This window comes from Canis aureus, chromosome 4 (assembly GCF_053574225.1).
Source record: "Canis aureus isolate CA01 chromosome 4, VMU_Caureus_v.1.0, whole genome shotgun sequence".
In the NCBI taxonomy this organism is placed as follows: domain Eukaryota; kingdom Metazoa; phylum Chordata; class Mammalia; order Carnivora; family Canidae; genus Canis; species Canis aureus.
This window is the reverse complement of record NC_135614.1, coordinates 39,088,752-39,107,331: the sequence shown is the minus strand read 5'-3', so window position 1 is coordinate 39,107,331 and position 18,580 is coordinate 39,088,752. Positions and strand designations below refer to the sequence as shown.

The following is an 18,580-nucleotide window of genomic DNA, read 5'->3' as shown; positions in this document are numbered from 1 at the left end:
TGAGCTAAGTTCCTCTCAGCCACTGAGAAAACTGCAGCAAGCCAGATAGACATGATCCTTGTCCCAGTAGAGTTGTAATTCCACTTGAGGGAAAGCCAATGATAAATAAGCAAATCTAAATCTGTAAATAAAATTTCAGAGAATAATAATTACTAAGAAAAATGAAGTCAAAAATGTTATAGCATAATTGGGGGAGCGAACATTATCTAGAGGGGCCAAAGGTCTTTTGAGTAGATGACCGTTGAGCCCAAATCCAAAAGACAAGAAAGATTCAGCCATGTGAAGATCAAGGTTAAAAGGGTTCCAAGCAGAGAAACAACAACAAATTTTTTTAAGTAAAGTGGTACAAAATGGAGGTTACTATAGGTGGAATTATTGGGTCAGGAGAGAGTTGGTGGTGATGAGGCAGGAGGGGTAAACAGGAATGGTACCATGTGAGGTTTTACAGGCTGTGATTAAAAGAGAGATGGAGAGAAAGAGAGAATGAGAGAGAGAGAGAAATTGAGAGAAATCAAATGAACAATCAAGGGCAAGGAAGTTACTTCGACCTCCGCTTCTCTTATGTGCATACGTTCAGCAGACACAATTCAACATCTCTTGTGTGTCAGTCATTGTGTCAGGAGATGGAGGTACAAAGGAAAAATAAAATATGGAACCAGTTTTTATGAGCCTGGTAACTGAGAATATAGATGCATAAGTAATTTTAATACAAAATGATAAGAAGTCTCCTAGAGGGATATAAAGGCTAAGGGAGCTTAAGGAGGGAGTGATTGTACCTTAGGGATCAGGAAGTTCTCACTGAGAATGAGGACACTTTAACTTGCAAATAAAGTGTAAGCAGTAAGGGGAAAGAATGTTCCAGTCAAAGGGAGCAGCAGATGCTAAGGCACTGGGGTGAACCTGTTCAGAATGAGTGGTTATCTGTTCCGGTGGGAGCACACCTGGAAAGGAGGCCCTGGATCTTGCTGGAGAAGGACCTTCAGTGCCACACCAGAGAGTTTGCATTTTATTTATGATGCACTGTATATGCTGAAGCTTTGGAAAGCTCTCTCTAGGACGTGGTAGATGATTGCCTGGAATGAGGTGTTAGAGGCACTCACTAGAGGTGCTGCAACAGAGCAAGTACGCGACCTGCATTTGCCTCTCGGTCGCGGAAATGGGGGAGGGGGGCGGGGAGACGTCCAAGGCAGGCTGCCCTCTGTCCCCTAAGTAGCAGGACCCTACGTTCCCAAACTTCAGGGCAGAACGGAGTCTATGGGGAGCCCCCCCCGGGAGCCCCCCCCCCCCCCCCCCCGTCTCCCTGTAGGTTTCACTGCTGGCGCCCTCTCTCGTCCCCGTCGCTAGCCCCCGCCTCCTATCTCAGGAAGCTTGGGTCTCCCTGGGAGCGGGTCTGCCCTTGGGGGAGGCCTCTCGGCTTTGCGCCCTGCGGCTCGGCGGACACTCGGGGCGGACCGAGGAGGGGCTGGGCGCCCCCGGCGAGCACATGTGCTAGCTCGGGCGGGCGGCAGCGCCTCGGCGGAGGAGTGCGGAGACGGGGAAGAAGACGCGCGCCGGAACCTCGGTCCCGGGCGCCCGGGTCGGCCGCGGAGGAGCTGCAGCCTCCAACAGGTTCGTAGCCCGCGCGCTGCTCTCGGTCGCCGAGCCGCCGCCCCCTCCGCCGGAGCTGGAGCAGGTCGCGGGGAGACCCCAGCCGTAGGCCCGCGCGCCGAGCTCCCCCCGGGTGGCCTCCCCCGGCCCTCCGCCCTTCTCCGGCAGCTCCCAGCCGCCACCGGCTCCTGCGGGGAGAGGCGGGGAGAGGCGGGGGCGCCGCGGGCTCCTGGCTGCAGCACCACCTCGGGGACAGCTCCCGCGCCCGGCGGCGCCCTCCGGCCGGGTCGGCCCTGCCCCGCCGCTCCCCGCGCCCCGCGCCCCGCTCCTGGGTCCGGGCTCAGCGCCACGGCCTCCGAGGACGGCCCCTCGTCCCCGCGCACTCCGCTCCCCCAGCACCGCGGCGGCGGCAGCTCCTGCCGGCCTCCTGCGCCCCGGCGAGCCGCGAACAAAGCCGGGGCCGGGGCCTCTCGCGCCCCTCGGCGGTGGGTGGTTTCACCGATCGGGCACGTCAGCCTCCCCCGGGGCAGCGCCCGCGGCGAGCTGCGGAAGGGAGCTGTGGCTGGGGTCTGCAGTTGGCCGAGGCCTGGCCGTGCAATGGCGGGTCCCAGCTGCAAGTCGGACCGAGGGTGGGAGGGGAGGCGGGCACGGAAGGGTCCTGGACTCCGGGGCGGCGGGCTGGGCCCAGGCTCGAAGGGAGCAAGGCGCTGCCCCCCCGCCCCCCGCCCCCGCCCTCCAGACCCCCGCTTCCACCCTAGCTCAGGACCACGACCCCTTCGGAGAGCCCAACGCAGACGCCCGAGGCTGACAAACTGCGATCTCTGACTCAGGCTGTCCCCGGAACATCCCTAGAAAGTGTGAGGCTGAGTTTCCGTGGGGGGAGGGGGCCGGGAAACCGCGGGGAAGCCTCGGGAACCGGGCAGCGCCTGCTTCCCCTCCTTCCTGCCCAGGGTTCCGCCCCCACCTCCGAAGTGGAGCGATGCCCGAGAGGAAAGAGGGGGAAGGGAGGGACCCCGGCACCGGGTCGTGAATGGCGGCTTGGCCCCGGGAGGCTGCAGTTAGTAAGAAAAGAGGTTGAAAGCGCATGAGAAACGGGGAGCTTCCCAAACTGGGGCGGCAGAAAACCAAGTGTCAGAGGAAACCTTTTCTGTGCGAGCCCAAGCCCGGAGGGCCCTTGCCTCGCGTGACCCTCTCGATCACTGGCAGTCTCTACCAGAGACAAGGAGAATCAGAGCTGGCATAGAGGGCTGAGGTGAGTTGCCCAAGGTCACTCAGCTACTTAGTAGCAGAAATGGGCCTAAAGCTCAAGCTCCCCCAAATCCTCCGCCTGTTGTGTAACATTCACGGAGAAGCGTTTTTAAAACCCCAGATGCAGACAGAAGAGCCGAGCTTTTTCCATTCTGAGTCCAAAATCTGAGATCTGTCACTTACTAGCAGGTAACCTTACGAGACTGACCTTCTGAAAGGACAGGTTAAGATACCCACCTGTGGTGAGGATTTAATGAAATGCCTATATAACGAGCTTAGGGCAGTGCCTGGTACACAAAAAGTACTCAAAAAAAAAAAAAAAAAAGAGCTACCGTTTCTGCTATTATTCCCTCTGTAAACATGCGCTGAAGATCTCTTATATGCACTGGCTGTGCACTGGGGAAACAGAGAAGTGTCCTGGGGAGGGCATAGACCAGCAGAGGAAGCAGAAAAGAAATCAGTTGCAATAGGATGAGATAAGTGCTATAATTAAGGTGAGTACACATGGCAATGGGAGCTCAGAGGCAGGAATGATGAGCTGTGGGGAGACAAGGGGAAAGGTATCTCAAACAGATGCAACTGTGTGTAAAGGCCAGGAGATGTGAGATCAGAGCCACCAGGGTGATGCCAATGTGCTGGAGAGTCCTCGGGATGGGGACTGTGAAATGAGAGTAGAGAGGAAAGCTGTAGCCAGTCCCCAAAGGGCCTTCTGTGATGAAATATTTCAACCGTATTTTAAAAAATAGAAAGAATAGTATAATAAACCCCCACGTATCCATCATCAAGCTTCAACAGTTGGCCGATTTTGTTTCATCTATACCCACACCCACTCTGATCACACTCACACACACACACATACACACAGAGCTTATTTTGAAGCAAACCCAAGACATCATATCATTTAGTGCAGAAAGATTTTAACATCAACAACAACACCCTGCCATTCAAATGTTGTTCTACCTTGGAAGTCTCTAACTCAAGCTATGACTTTCCTTCCACAATCTGTTCTAAATGTTCCTGTGCTTAGCGGCAGGTTTTGAGAGAGGTCCACCCTATGGTGATGAGCCATGTGCATTAGAGAAACTAGTTCAGAAAAAATGGAGGGTCATCAGCCTCAACAGATTTTACCAAGCCAGAATTGTTTATCTCCACTATCTACACTGTGGCTAGAGACCAGTAACTATTTTCACGGCTGACCAAAAGACAAATTGAGCCCCATAAAGAAAAAGACAAAAGTAAGAGCTTCCCTTTCAAACTAATCTGAACCATAATGTTATGAGAACAGAAAGCTTGAAGTCATGGAAGTCTCTGATTTGAAAATCATCAAACCCAACAGCCACATTTTATAGATGAGGAAGAGTCAGAAATAGAGAGGAATTTACACAAAGTTCTACAGTGCTGAGACCAGAGACAAGACCTTTGAACTCATAATCAAGAGAGTTCTTGTCAGTTCACCATTCTGCCTGGAAGATTAGGTCTTAGAGTTTTTCAAGCCATAAGCTTGGGATGCCATTTCCTTCCCAAGCTCAAAGAGCTGGAAGGAAGAGGGGGAAGTAGGATAAGAAATGTCCTTCCTGGTTCTCAGAGGATGGCAATGTATGGTAGTTGGTCTTTGAGACACCTTGACATGTTTCCCCTCCATATCCTTCTGAAGAATGTCTATGACAGTGGTACCTATATTCTGGCCACTATGTGCATCTCCTCCTGTCTCATCGCTTGGTTCGCATCAACAAATTTCTTCAGTCAGACACCCAGACCTCATTTCTGTACAGTTTTGCCCATCCTGCTTGAATGATGAATATTAAGCCTCTCTTTTTCCATTTGCCCTGAATTGGGCTGCAACATCTCTCTCAGCTACAGACTCTGAGGTACAAATAGTGTTTGGCCCAGGTCCTGGCACGACTCAGAGTTCTTGTGCCTTTCTGGAGCATGAAGTCTCTCCTGTTACTGATGAAATGTGATGACTGTGACAGGTATGTGTGCTCCCATCGGGCTCTGGGCACTTCACAAGTCAGCATTTTGCGTTTCAGGGATGTCCCTGCCTGCAAATGGGGAAGGCAGTATCTCACAAGTCCGAGTCTTAGGTGGGCAAATTAAAGCACACATAAGGAGTTCTAAGCATCTCTGGTGAAGAGAAGTCAGCAGAGAATGGTCAATAAAATTGTCTCACTTCTGGAGTATGACTGTAGGCCAAGCTGTAGGAAGGTGATAAAGATAGTAAATTTCAGTTTGTGAAATTATCCCAGCTTTTAGCCTGAGGTGAGACCAATTCAGATATATTACATACATTATATTATTAAATTATATTTTATTTTATTAAGATTATCCATGTTTTCCCTGCTAGCTACAAGTTTGCATTATGTCATATCACTTTTGTGGAACCTACATTAGTACTCATCTTTGCTAACCAAAAGAAATTTTTTTTTTTTTTTTTTTTTACCAAAAGAAATTTGAAGAGGATTTCACTTTTACAAAAGGGTGATTGCTTCTTTGCTTTACACCATTTCGGTTTACAAAAGGTTTCATAAGAACACTCTACTTTCAGATAGAAGGGGAAAGCTGTATTACATTATATTATCCGGGCCTAGTCGAATTGCAATAGGTAAGATTCCAAAGGGACCTTAGCGAGCATTTATTCCTCTTCCAACATTTACTCATTGAGTGGCTGTTCTGGGTCAGGCATGGTTCTAGGTATGAACAAGACACCTCACGTGCCTGTTCCCATGGGACTTACAGACTTGCAGTAGACATAATTGTTAATAACAATTTAAAAATTAATAAAAAACATTTAAGCAAACAGATAGATAGGAAGGGTCTGTCTGAAATGGCTACGTGAAACTCAAGCCCAAATAACAAGAAGTCAGTCATGTGAGGATGTGGGGCCAAACACTCCAGCAAAGGAAATAGCTCTGGAAGAGGCCTTAAATGTGAGCCTGGTCTCTTTGGGGACAGACAAGAAAAGGCCAGTGTGGCTGGAGCAGGAAGCAAGGGGAAGAGTGGCAGCAAATGAGGGTGGAGAGGGGACAGAGACCAGTCCCTCACACAGAGCCTTCTATGCCAGGGTCAAGATTTGGGATTTTATTCTAAATGCAATGGATTGTCACTGGATGATTTTAAGCAGGAGAGTGATATTAACTGATTTTGCTTTAAAAAGATGCCTCTGGTTACTGCATGGAGAATGGATGATGTGAACCTGCTGGGCTAGGCAAAGAGCAAGCAGAGAGGGTGAGACACAGCTTCACCCATTGAGGTGCTCAGCAACCATTGAAGTGCTCAGCACCCAGCAGAGGAACCAGAATAGCAGAGCCCTGGGGGAAGGGCTGGGGAGCCCTGGGGAGGGATGTGCAAGGCATTGTGGGAACACAGAGCTAAGAACTCATTGAACCTGGGAGGCATCAGGGAGGACTTTGTGGAAGTGGACAATGGCTGTTGGAGCACAGCTAGGAAAGGAGAGAGCAGGACTGGTACCAAGGACAGAGGGCATGAGCTGGCGGCCAGGCTGCCGGGGTTCGAATCCCAGCCACACCATTTCATAGCTGTATGGACTTAACACAAGTTGCTTACTCCTCCGTGTCTCAGGGTCCTCATCTTGAAAGTGGGGATGACAAGAATCACAATATTTATTTCAAGGGAGTTCTGTGAGGATCAAGGAAATTAAATTTTGTGAAGCCCTCAGACAGTGCCTGGCAAGCACTTAGACAGTGCTGTTATGTGTGTTGGTAAATAAAAATGGAGTGAATGGAAGTGGGAGAGCAGGAACCTATGCTGGGAAAGGTCAAGTAGATAGAGCCCAATTCTGAGGGACCTTGAAGACCAAGCCAGAGATGCTCATCTTCTCTGTGAGCAACAAGGGGCCATCAGAGGCCTTGAAGCAGGGGAACCAGGGGAGGAGAGTAAGCTTAAACCCAAAGGCCTGGAGAGGGAGAGGGACCTACCCACAGTCACACAGCCAGTTACGGGTGGAGCACTGTCATTGGTCCCCTACTGCTTCAATATTGTAGGAAGGTTAGGGCAGTATATCTTTTGTTCCCCCATTGCATCCTTAGGAACAGAAGGGTGCCTAGGAAATTCTCAGGATTTGCTAAACCAATGACTACATCATGCAAGGAAGATCAGAAACCTTGAATCCTCAAGGTCAGTGTATTTCCAACAGTGGAGAAACTGCCCTCAGGAAAACTGACCAAACTCCTAGTGATATTGACTTGGGGACCTCATGCCCTCTAAACCCCCACTCCCCCTGTGACTGAAGATACTGCTGCCCACACTGCCCCAGACACCCACTCAAGCTGCAACAAGCATTGCTGCACAGGTTCAGAAGTTAATCTTGGTGAAGTGCCTGGCAGATGAAAAGCTTTCCCCAGACATCCAGTGTAGTGATTGCCAATGCGGAGAAAATGTATCTCTACATTTGCAAGAGGCAGGCCTTTGTGTTCCACAAGAAAACAGCCATTAGAATTCTCATCTCTGAATCGTCAGGAAGCTGTGACAGCCTGGCAGGCAAAGGAGGGTCTTGCAGTTCAAGCAGCAGATGGCAAGAGACTCAGAGGAACTCAGATCTAGCTATCCCATTCCTGGACTCCTGCTCTAGGCAGGGTGTGGGGCCAGGCACTTCTCCAAACTGGAGAGAGCCCCAGCCCCTTCATTTCCTGGCCAGTGACTTTGGACAAGTCCCATATTTCTCCGAGCTTCAAGTTCATCAGCTAAACAAGAGGGATAATACTGCTGGCCCCAAACTGGGTCATTTTACTTTTGATTCTGACCGTGTTGGGTTCAGGTTGCAATCCCATTTCGCAGAGCTGGAAACTGAAGCCCAGGGTATGGTTCACTGATTCCTCAATACTCACTGAACACCCATGATTGGCCAATAACTATCTGAGAGCTGAAAAGCCAATGAAGAATAAGACAGACAGGATAAGGTCCATGCTTTCCCTGAGCTCACATTCTAGAGTGGAGACAGAAAAGCAATAAAATTATTTCACAAAATCATAAAGGTGCTAGGAAGGAAATAGGAGAGGATGTATCAAGGAGGCAGGGGCTGTTGGTGTAAGACAGGTAGGGATTTAAGGAACAGGCAATGAAGCTGACATCTAGACAGGGAGAAGCTGCTGGCCATGGGACAAGTGTCGAGGCAGACCGTGCTGAGGTAGGAAGCCGAGGAAGAGAGGGAGCGGGTGGTAGAGATAAGAGCAGAGAGGTTAATAGGAGCTGGAGCAGGCAGGGCCTTAAAGACTGGGTGAAGCAGAGGGGTGGCATAATCTAAACTGCAGTGAAGTCACTTCGCTTCCTCTTCTCACTGGTAAGGGGCCTGATGGAGCAAAGCCACATCAGAGGGATCACCCGGACCCCCATCAGGCCCACAGTTCCTGCTTCCATCTCTAGAGCAGGTCAGCCAAAAGGCAAGCAAAGTGATGGATTCCCCTGCTGAGAAGTAAATGCATCGGCTGGCTGGCTGCTGGGTGGGCACCGCAGCGCCTTGCAGGCAGCATCCTAATGCCACGAGGCAGGAGGGGGCGGGAGAAGCATAGGGCTGGCCAGAACTGGGATGAGGCAAGGGAGAGAGGCACCTGTCTCAGGCACAAAATGTAAAGGTATGTTAAAAAGCTCAGTCATCAAAATGAATAACATCTGGTGCAATATTTTTTAAAAACAAAATTAGTGCCCCCAAAATCCATGATGAATGAAACATTACAATTTTCAAAGAAAGGGGTACCTGCCTTTGGTGGCTCAATTGGTGAAGCATCTGCCTTTGGTTCCAAGGTCATGATCTTGGAGTCCCAAGATCGAGTCCAGGCTCCCTACTCAACAGGGAGTCTGCTTCTCCCTCTCGCTCTCCCTCTCCCCCTCTCCCTGCTCTCCTCTGTCTCTGTCTCTGTGTGTGTCTCTCTCTCAAATAAATAAACATAATATTTTTAAAAATAAACATAAATAAAATTTTCAAATAAGGACAGGATTCCAAAAGGGCCAGGTTGAGGGTAAGACACATGGGGTGAGTCATACATGCGCAGAATCTAATCCTGATTCTGAGATGTTCACTCAACTACAGGGACACTTCCTGGGCCAGGGCTCTGTTCTCACTGGAAGCCAGAACCCAAAACTGGTCTGCTCATGACAAACAGTACGAAACAATTCCCAGTAGGTGCCTCAGGGACCACCCTCTGCCTTGGCTGTGGAGACAGAAGCCCAAGCAGGGACCTCACAGCCAGGAGGTAACACCTGGCATGCAATCCCTGGCACCACGTACTCCCAAGCAGACCTAAGTTCGAAATCACCCCTTGTATGCTATGGGATCCTGAGTGAGGTACATTGCCTCTCAAGCCTCAGTGTCCCCACCCCTAACCCCAGAGCTAAAAAGACCTAGCACCCAGGATTCAATAAGATAATATTTGAAGTCCTCCAGCACCTGGCTGCTGGAAGTGTGGTCCCTGGACCAGCAGCATCAGCATCTCCTAGGAACTCATTAGAAAAGCAGAATCTCAGCTGCATCTCAGACCCACCCAACCCCCCTCTCCCACCAGGGATTGGCATGCGTGGAAAAGCCTGAGATGCTGCTCAATTCTTGGACTTTGAAGATGCTCAATAAACAAATGATAGTACTGCCCCTTTGCCCACCCACCAAACCCTGAAGGAGATCCTGACTTCGGGCAAGGGGAAAAACTTGAGCAAAAGAGAGAAGAAATCTGAGGTGAGCACCTCATTAAATATTAAGTGGTCAAGTTTTAAAGCTGAGCTCCTTCTATACAGAACCATATCAGCCTTCCCTTGTTCATCTGGAAAATGGGAATAATAGCAAATACCTTACATGGTTGTGGTGAAGACGAAATCACATAATATGAGTAAAACCTTAGCACAATGCTTGGCACACAGTAGGTGTTCAGTAAATGCTTGCTGGTTGTGGGAGAGGTGGAGGGGGTTCAGTAAATGCTTACTGAGCACAGCCCATGTGATGAAATAGGTCACGTTTGCATAGCTCCTTGCCACTTATATTTTCATTTATACCATTTCAATTGACTCTTCTCATAACCTCTTGGGCACAATACCATGAAATATATTCATTTTACAGAGGGAAAAAAATCTAGGCTCAGAGAGGTAGAGTGCTTTGGCCAAGTAAACCAGGATTTTTTTTTAAATTAATTTATTTTAGAGAGAGAGAAAAAACAGGAGCAGTGGGCAAGGAGCAGAGGGGACAGAGGGAGAGAAATAGAGGGCTGGTGGAGCATAGAGACCCACTCAGGGCTTGATCTCATGACCCTAAAATCATGACCTGAGCTGAAACCAAGAGTTGGATGCTTAACTTACTGAGCCACCCAGGTGCCCTGCAAACCAGGATTTAAACCCCCAGAATCTGACACTAAAATCTGTGCCAGCAACAGAGCATCCAACCAGTAACCATGGGGAAAGGTCAGAAATGGAATAAGATAATATTAGACTCTAGAGATGGTGTTGTTCAATCTCCTTATTGTACAGAAGAAAAACCTGTGGCCCAGGGAGGGGAAGAGGCTCATCCAAGGTCACTCAGAGTGGCAGCCCAGGGGTCAGAAGCCAGCTCACCAGGCTGCAAGTCCAGAGTCCTATCCTGAGTCCAAACCCATGTCCTGCATCTGATTAGCCAGCCTCTGCCTCATGAACCCCGGGCTGTGCGGTGGGGGTGCCCCAGGCTGGTTCCCTGAGCAGGTCTAGTGGACCGGAGGCATTCCAGCCCCACCTTCCTTTCCAGGTCAATCTGGAAGAGAGTGCAGAAGCCCTCGTTGCCAAGGTGAGGGCTGTGAGGTTGCTAGGACACAGTTTGGGAGCAGTCAAGTGGCAGAGGAGGGCTTGGCTGGGGCTGGGGCTGGGCCTGGGACAGAGACTAGGACCTGCCACAACCTTCTTGAGGGTTGGGGAGGACCTCCAATTCCACAGGGCGGATCAGCCAATGGGAGAGTTGATTTTCACAGACCCTCCATCTCCATGCACCACCCAAGCCAGGCAGAGTCTGATTCTCCCTCTAGCCCAGACCTCATCAAGCACAAGTCCTGCTACCAATCCTCCCATCCCCCCACTCCTGCCCCTGCCCCAGGAAGGAGCTCCCTAGAGCACAAGGCTGAGCCCTGCAGTGGCTCTCCATCATCCTCTGGGTGAAGCCCACGCCCCAATATAGCTCCTTATAACCTGCCCCAAAAACTTCCGCCCTCATCTTTCTCCCCAAGAATCTGGCCAAACGAAATTCCTCCAAGTGAGACCATGCTTCCTCCACACCTTTGCAGATGCTGCTCCCTCTAACCTGGAAAGCTCTTCCTGCTCCTCTGTCCTCTGAGCCTCAGCTCAAGACTCACCTTCTCAGGGAAGCCCTCCCCTGATACCTCCTGGCAGTGTGGCACCTCTGACAAACGTGCATTTAGGGGGATGTCACGCTGTATTTTAACTCTCTGCTTTCCTGTTTGTATCCCCGTTAGACTGTGGGCTTTTTACGTCTCACTCCTAGAGTGAGACCCAGGTTCCAACTGTGCAAGATCAGGACTTCTCTGAGTCTCTGTATCCTCCTCTGTGTGATGGGGATTGTGACCTTGGCCTTGCCAGGCAAATGGGAGCATTCACGCTTGTGGATGTGAAGGGCTTGGCCCATCACAGAGACACTGAAAGTGCTGCTGCTGTCGCCCTGTTGTTTATGTCAATACCACGAGCACCCAACCCAGCATGCTCACCTGACGTGGTCTCAGTGTACCCCTCACCTGCACCGGAGAACAATAACTGCCGTGTGAATGGGCTCGGAGAACAGTGAAGCCCCATTCAAGTGTACGTCATAATAATTCCAATCCTTAGCACTCTGGATCCCCACAAGCCCTTAGACCTGAGTCATCCTGACACACTCTGCCTGCCCCTTTGAACAAATGGCTTTATTCACTGAACAAAAGTTGAAGTACCTACTCTGTGTCAGGCAGTGTGCTAGCTGTTGGGGACTCAGCAGCAGGTAGACGTTAAATACATAATTGCACCACCTTTCTTTCCTGGCCTCCTTACAGGTCAGCCTCCCCACCCGGAGCACAGATGGCTCTGCCAGAGGCCAGGGAGGCCACCTTTTGCTCCAAGGTGCTCCTTGGGCAGTCAGCAGGCTGGCAAACACTCCCTCCCCACTTCCCCACCCAGCCAGTCAGAGAACAGTCACAGCTGCCCGGTTTCTAATCTAGTCACTAGTTTTCAATTCAAATATTATCAGGATCCTGAGAGCCAGAGCATACTTGCCCTTTTCCCTGCGGTGTCGCCAGCATTTCGAACACAGCCTGACAGTCATTCAGCCACTATTTACTCATTCATTCACTCACCCAACAGATATTTATCAAGTCCTGCTAAGTGCCGGGCTCTGGGGAATCGGCGGGGCCCTTCCTCACTCAGCTCCTAGTCTAGTGGTGGGACTGGGACAGGAGGAGATTTTAGGAGGAGGTAAGAGTGCCTTGGAGCTGTGGAGACCGAGAGGTTAGGTGCCGTGTTCCCAGGATGGTCCCAGAAGACCACCAGTCCAAGGAAGGCGCTAGGGTCAGCTGATTGGTTGGAATCCGTGCTTCACCCGTACTGTATCTATGATCCCAGGCACATCCTCAGTTCCCATTTCTGGAAATGATACAGAATGTTCCCTTCCTTGAGTCACAGCAGGACTGTGGTTAAAGGAGGGAGGGAAAACAGTGGAGGACGTGGCACCATGTTGTACACAGGTGCCTGCGGTTGCTGGAGCTTTAGCATCCAGCCAGGAGAGGCCCTGATTGCGGGGCGCTGGAGGGGTGATGGCCTAGAGTGGGGACTGTGGGTTCTCGCCTGGCCCCACACTCACCCCCAGAGGAAGCAGAGCAGATGACCTCCCCTCTCTGCACCTGTGTGCTCCTCTGTAAAATGGGAGAGCATCAACCTCAGTAACCCTAACTCTGAGAAGGCAAACCTAGCAACCTTGCAGAGCACTGTTCAGTCGACTCATGCAAGGCTCTGGAGATGTCATGGAACCTGCCCTTGCCTTTTACGGAATGTTTGGTGCCTCCCAGGGGAAAGCAAGGGAAGGTAACTAAAATTTGAAGGGTTCCAACATAATAGATATCTTCACAGATATTCCTTGTCAACAAGGACAACAGTGATTACAACAAGCGCTTATGTGGCACTGAATGTATGAGGTCAACACTGTTTGCAGTTCCATTTTATACATAAGGACACCGAGGCTTGGAGAGATGTCATGTATTCTCCCAAAGCTAGAATTCAAACCCAGATATGACTGACAGTAAACCCCATCCATTGACATGGATCAGAAATCACATTTAAACCAGAAAGCAGTGTGGTCAGGGATACCATACAAGCATTGCCTGAGCCAGTGCCCAAGATGGGTAACTGGTGTCAGGGGAGTAGGTGAGGTGGGGCCAGGGGTTGGGTCTGATGCCAGGTAGGGTCCCATCTTGCCCAGTCCTTTGCTGGAACCCAGGGGATCAGTGGTGGCCTTAGGAGAAGCAAGGGCATGTCCTCAGTGGAGTCTGGGGTTCAGTCCCTTTCAGGAAGCCAGCTCAGAAGTCCTCTCTTCTCACCTTTAGCACCCTCTCTCCTGCTCCAGGAAGCTGTACATTTCTGGCATGCCACCTGCTCTGCTCGTTGACTGAAGGCTCCTATATCTCAGCTCAGCCAAGAAGCAAAGGTAAGGGTACTTCCCAGGGTCATGCCCATGGGTGGTGTTCAGGGCCTCCACTCCTGGGGCCCTATTGAAGGGGGTCATGATGACATTTCCCCTCTGTGATCACCAAGAACACTTCTAAGTAGAAAGGGGTTGGATCAACGGGGCAATGTGGTGGAATGGTGCTAGATTGCATCGTCAGAGCCATTTACAGCAGAGAGGCACTTTCTTGTGCATTAGACCTTTGGGAGTATTGTCCCCAGTTTACAGATAAGGAAGCTGAGGCACAGAGAGGGGACAGCATTTACAGCTGGCAGGCGGCTAAGCCTGAATTCTCACCTACATTTTCTTGACTGTATCCCAATATGTGGCCTGTGCATGTTGTCTGTGCTTGGTACATGCTTTAAGAATGAATGAGTGAATTAGTGAGCTGCTCAAGATCAATGGCAGGGCAGAACAAGGCTGGAACCTGGCTCTCTTGTCACCCCAGTTCCTATATTCTTTCTGCTAACTGTGGCTTCCTGCGCTGATGAGCTCAACACTACCCACCCCCCAGCCTGAACCCTCACCCCAGCATCCCAAACATCTCAAATTGGTGTCCATTACCCCTCCTGCTGCAGACAGAGGATGAAGGTGGAGTGGTTGGCCTCAGCCCCTCTGTCAGATGGCCCCCAAGCTTGGATCACACCCAGAGTCCCTTCATCCACATCGCCTCTTCCCCACCACCCACTACCAGTAATCCAATGTGCATAGTTGTAAACTTGTTTCTTTAAATAAACAGTCTTGAGTTTCATACCAAATAGTCTTTTAAGAGGAGGAACGTCTCCAGGCCACCTCGTATTTAGCATACAGTGAGCCACATATTTGCACAGAGAGAGTGTGTGTGGATATAGAGATCGCTTGATCGCTATAGATATCGTTGCTCATCCAGATGGGAGCTATTTATGATGCTGAGTCACTCGCAATGAATGCCACTGAGGGATTCCAGGCTGGGCTCTGAGCCCCAGCACCACAGACCTCATGGCTCTCTGCCTCATCCTCATTCTTCACAAATGAGAGAGACAGAGGGAGAGTGTCCCCCATCTCAGTGCAGGGACAGAAGGAGACATTTTTGCCACAAGAAATAAAGACTTTCTCATAACCAGGTTCTATTTCAAATCCTTGTCCTCCATCCAGAACACCACACCCTTACAGAGCATCTAGTCCAATTCCTTCCTTGTATAGGAGGGAAAACTGGGACCCGAAAAGGGAAGGACCTTGACCAGTGTCACACAGCAAGTCAGTGACAGAACTGGTCCTAGAGCTCAAGTCTTCTGATTGCTGCATGGGGGCTCTGTCCTTTTCCCTGGCCATCTTCTTCAGTTTTATCTCCAATGTCTTAGCATTTCAACCTCTCCAGAGCTTCCTGTCCTCTGAAAACTTGGAGATATCACTGGGTACTTCTTTCTTTGGGCTTCTCCAGGAGAAGAGCTAAGTCTGGTTTTTGGGGGGCTATCCCCCATACTTACTGCAAGAACTGCACACACTGGGCACTCAATGCATGTGCCTCAGGTGTTATATAAGACCAAACTCAGCACCAATTCTTGGGGAACCCTAGTTCTTCATTTGAAAAAGCATCCATTTATCCCCACCCTCTCTTTCTTGTCTCTAGAAGCCAGTTCTCTATCCATGCAAAAATAGACTCCCTCCCACTCAACACCCACCTCTGCCCAATTCTATAATGAATCAATTTTATTAATAGGCTTTAGGATGGAAATTTGACAAAGGCTTTTTGTGAAAGTCACCCTTTATCTCCCTATATAGTTCACTTCTCAAAGAATTCTAATAAACTGGCTCAGTGAGATTTTGCTTTATATAAAATATTCATTAATCCATTCTTTCCCTCCACATGAAAGGTGTTTGTTTAAACAACCTTTATTATGGATGCTATCCAGTTGTTTCAAGAGACAGTGGGATGAGAAAGAAAGAACATGGGCTTTGGAATTAGCACTGGTTTAAATTCTAACTGGCCATGTACTGGTTTTGTATCTACAATGATTGTTGTGAGAATTAAATGAGATAATGTCTATAAAGTGTCTAGCACATGGTAAGTGCTCAATGCAAGTTTGTGAATAAGTGAATGACTCAGGACCCATATGAACCATATCCTAAAGGATTAGGGACCAACTGACCTGCAATCTGAAGTCTTGAAGTCATGCAATCCCAGGAGGGTAGTTTGAGAAGTCTTGAGGAGCAAACTCTAGATATTACATTGCTGGTTGCGATGTCTCCAGGCTAGAAAAGGAAGCTCTTTCTCCAACCCTTTGTGCAAGGATTTCCCTCAGCTCAAGGAAAAATCAGAGTCTGGAATCTAGGTTCAAAACAGAAGACTCCTTGAGAGTAAACATTGTGTCTTATTAACTGTTGGATTCTACTTCTCCCAAAACTAGAACCTAGCTCAGGGTAGTACAAATAGGCAAAGAGATACACAGTAAGTATGCATTGAATTAAAATGAGTGAGTTGAGTTGAGTTGAGTTGGCTTAACTTGACTTGTTTTGGGTTTGCTAATAGACCCAACTCTAGGACCTACCAAGGAAAAATCTTCCTAGCACTCAAGCTTAGCTTAGCCCAGGTCCCACAGCACAGGAGAAACCCCAAGGGTGATGGTTCTGGGGACATTCAGGGCCTTCCAAAGATGGAGGCATCTTGGAGAGAGCCAGGGCTGTAGCCAGGGCTGAGGAAAAAGGGTAGAAATTTTGGCTTGGTCAGAGGGCAGGCACCATAAGGCTGAATGTCCTTTAGTAATCTTTAAAACTTATTGGAAATCAGACAGGATCTTCCTATATTTTTAGAGTGACAGATTCTTCTCTTCATGGCAGAGAAAGGTCCTTTAAGGGAACCCACTTCAGTGGGAGATCTCTAGGTTGGAGCAGGGGGTAGTCATAGACTGCCATGAGGGTAGAAGGCAGGCTGAGGCCAGGAGCCAGTCAGAGCTCCATATTGCAGATGCTGGCACAATTGTAAATTGGAGTGAGGTTTTGGGGGTCTGAGTATGGTATGATTCTAAGTCCAGACTTAAATCAAGCATTAGTTGCTAAAGGAACAGTGACCCAAGAACCATAGGGGGGAATCAGACAAGACCTCTGGCACCACTGGGGTCCCTTCATTGGCTCCATCTCAGGCACTGCTTCATACAGGATGCAACCAGGTACCTAAAGGAGGCAGGACCTGAGACAACAATAAGACTCAGATGAACAGGGGCTGCTCGACATCTTATTCCATTTGACTGTGTCTATCCATCTCCCATATGGGCTTGGGAACCCATCAAAGACACTACATCTATTCCTCTTGTATTATCTAAAAATATGGATACAGGTTAGACATCAGTGTTCGATGAATGAAAAATTAGGTCAGAGGAAGCCTTCAACACCAATGGAAGATTTCAAGATAGTAAGATGGAAAATTTTAAGATTTCAAAATGGCAAAGGTCCAAAGTAGCAAGGCCCAGCCAGGAAAGATAACACAGACCCAGAAGTTGTCCCTCAGGAATTTGGCTCATGAGGAAAATTGGACTAAATGAAGTCAAGAGATAGGGTGGTGCTATGTGGGTTTAAAATAACATTCCTCAGAGTCCTGGGCTTCTGAGACAGGTTCTCAAGGGCCATTGTATGATGGATTAGGGCAAGAGAAGTTCCCCCCCCAAAAAAAAAAAGAAGCTCTGCATCCAACAATCCCATTTAAATAATTCTTTAAAACCCCAATTTTATCTGCTTTATATATTGGATTTCCAAACACATTTTCATTTTTAACGGATTCTTTGGATTTAAAAAAAATCCATTTGGGGATCCCTGGGTGGTGCAGCGGTTTAGCGCCTGCCTTTGGCCCAGGGCACAATCCTGGAGACCCAGGATCGAATCCCATGTCGGGCTCCCGGTGCATGGAGCCTGCTTCTCCCTCTGCCTGTGTCTCTGCCTCTCTCTCTCTCTCTCTGTGTGACTATCATAAATAAATAAAAATTAAAAAAAAAATCCATTTGGAAAGGACTGATGTTGAAAGAACCTTGGCATTTGGAGTTAGACTGTCTGGATTCAAATCTCAGCCCCAAGCCTTTCTGCCTGTGGGACTTCAGGAAGAGAATCCTTTGAGCCTCTACATTCTTACCTATAAACCATCCTTCCAGAAATGTGTGAGAATTAACTAAGGAGCTACAGTATTTCCCAAGGGCAGGTACATGGGTGACTGATGGTGTACACAATGATTTTAAGTGGTAGATGGAAGAACATTTATTATTTTAATGGCTCACAATTGATGTATGTTAGAAAAATATAACTGACGCACCAAACTCTGTGATTTATGGAAAAAATATGGCATATCCTTTTGAAATAAAATTCTGAGCTTTCTAAAAGACAAATCAATTTAAAGAAAACTACAAGGTAAATGAATAGTACCGATATGGCAGAAATTATGAAGGTGGTAGTTGAATGAATGAAATGTAGGGAAAACTGAGATAATCTGAGTAAAATACCTATCAGTGTCTGTCACTTAGGAAGGGCTCTAAAGACTTCATTCTTGTATTCTTCTCTCAATTCAAGGGCTAGACCTAGAACCAAGTTCATCAACTGGGGCAAGGTAAGCACCCAGGCCTGGTCAGCCTGGAATAGTGTGGTGGGTACAAGTGGGGAGCCATGGTCAAGTCCGGACAGACAGCTAGCCACAGGATCTTGGAGCAGGCACAGGCTAGAAAGGAACTGCTTTCCACAGAGTGGGGACTAACCATCAGTGGTCCATGATGCCATTTTAAGAGTTACTCAGGCACAAGTTAAGTAGCCCTGGGAGAGAGTTATCTCCTTGTCGGTTGATTACATTAGGGAGGAAATCTCAGTTGAGGTTAGCATCCACTTAATGCCTCTGTAACACTTACTGGTCTTCCTTTTGGACAAAGAGGCCCAGATTTCCAGCACAGTATCCCTCTGAAATTAAATAACAATGTTGTATTTTCTGTGTCCTTGTTTTTACCACTATCTTCCATTTATAGAACATGATGCAGGTTTCTTGTTTATGAGAATGATCAGCATGTTCCCCTTAGATATATATGTATTAAAGGTTAAAAAGTCAGTGCGTTATTTTTGTTTGGTGTAAAGTGAGTA

General features: G+C 48.8%; 1 protein-coding gene and 1 pseudogene across 4 annotated transcripts in view; one reads left to right on the top strand and one right to left on the bottom strand.

The window, feature by feature from the left end:
* LOC144312580 (small ribosomal subunit protein uS17-like) overlaps positions 1-18,580 on the bottom strand; it is a 75,983-nt pseudogene that overhangs the window by 23,924 nt on the left and 33,479 nt on the right. Inside the window, exon 3 of the transcript XR_013378082.1 lies at positions 15,625-15,803. The product of XR_013378082.1 is annotated as a small ribosomal subunit protein uS17-like (transcript). The remainder of the gene's footprint in view (positions 1-15,624; positions 15,804-18,580) is intronic.
* The window catches only part of CPLX2 (complexin 2), an 84,817-nt gene continuing 67,586 nt past the window's right edge, over positions 1,350-18,580 (top strand). The window contains exons 1-2 of one of the 3 annotated variants that reach the window (XM_077895478.1): positions 1,350-1,608; positions 13,397-13,477. The gene's annotated coding sequence lies outside the window, so the exon portion shown is untranslated. Of the gene's footprint in view, positions 1,609-13,376; positions 13,478-18,580 lie in introns of all 3 variants that reach the window. The other 2 variants (XM_077895479.1, XM_077895480.1) reach the window with 2 other exon arrangements.